Genomic DNA, 1,481 nt, shown 5'->3' with positions numbered 1-1,481 from the left:
CTCCATGCATGTTATAGTATTATTAATTTGGACTCTACCGATTCTTGACTTACTACATGAAGTGCCTCTGGGTCTGTCCTTTGAACCTTGCTCCTACCAACTTGGTGCAGAGGGTATATCCTGGCCTGTAAAAAAGTGTGGTTAGGCTGCAGGAGCTCCTTGGAAGAGGTCTCTCTGAATAGCTCTGATCAGGTAAGTAAGTGAACCTGGTAGATAAGGCTTCCTTCTCATGATTTCCACTTCCACAATCCTCCTTTCTTTGAATTCATACTGAGTTTGTAAATTTGAATTCTTTTTTTTAAATTAGCTTTTTTGTTTTTTAAGTAATTCATGCACATAGTTAAAAAAATCAAATAGAAGCTAGAAGGCTTGTAGTGAAAAGGAGTAATTCCTCCTCTTAGTGCTCTAGAGGCAAGTACTTGTAGCTCTCAGTGGTTGATTCTAGTATTTACCTTCCTATTTTAAAATATGTTTTATTACTCTTTCTTGATTTGTCAATTTTTGAAATGATTTTTTAAATTCCTTTTATGGCAGGCAGGATTACTTTGCTTATATCCTCACCTCCCCTATACCCCCAGTGTAGATTAATCACAACTGTTTGTTAAATCAATGGATATGAATATTGTTTATTGATCATTATCAATTTTTCCTATCATTATTTACTTTCTACTCAGTTTAGTTCAGTTCAGTTGCTCAATCATGTCTGACTCTTTGCGACCCCATGAACTGCAGCACGCCAGGCCTCCCAGTCCATCACCAACTCCCGGAGTTTACTCAAACTCATGTCCATTGAGTCGGTGATGCCACCCAACCATCTCATCTTCCAAGGTCCCCTTTTCCTCCTGCCCTCAATCTTTCCCAGCATCAGGGTGTTTTTAAATGAGTCAGTTCTTCACATGAGGTGGCCAAAGTATTGAAGTTTCAGCTTTAGCATCAGTCCTTCCAATGAGCACCCAGGACTTATCTCCTTTAGGATGGACGGGTTGGATCTCCTTACAGTCCAAGGGACTCTCAAGAGTCTTCTACAACACCACAGTTCAAAAGCATCAATTCTTCAGTGCCTAGCTTTCTTTATAGTCCAACTCTCACATCCATACATGACTATTGGAAAAACCATAGCCTTGACTAGACCAACCTTTGTGGGCAAAGTAATGTCTGCTTTTTAATATGCCGTCTAGGTTGATCATAACTTCTCTTCCAAGGAGCAAGCTTCTTTTAATTTCCTGGCTGCAGTCACCATCTGCAGTGATTTTGGAGCCCAAAAAAATAAAGTCTGTCACTGTTCCCACTGTTTCCCACCTATTTCCTATGAAGTGATGGGACCAGATGCCATGATCTTAGTTTTCTGAATATTAAGTTTTAAGCCGACTTTTTCACTCTCCTCTTTCTTTCTTTCTTTTTTTTTTTTCACTCTCCTCTTTCACTTTCAACAAGAGGCTCTTTAGTTCTTCTTCGTCATCTGCATATCTGAGGTTATTGAT

Source organism: Cervus elaphus, chromosome 33 (assembly GCF_910594005.1).
Source record: "Cervus elaphus chromosome 33, mCerEla1.1, whole genome shotgun sequence".
In the NCBI taxonomy this organism is placed as follows: domain Eukaryota; kingdom Metazoa; phylum Chordata; class Mammalia; order Artiodactyla; family Cervidae; genus Cervus; species Cervus elaphus.
This window is presented reverse-complemented; position numbering follows the sequence as displayed.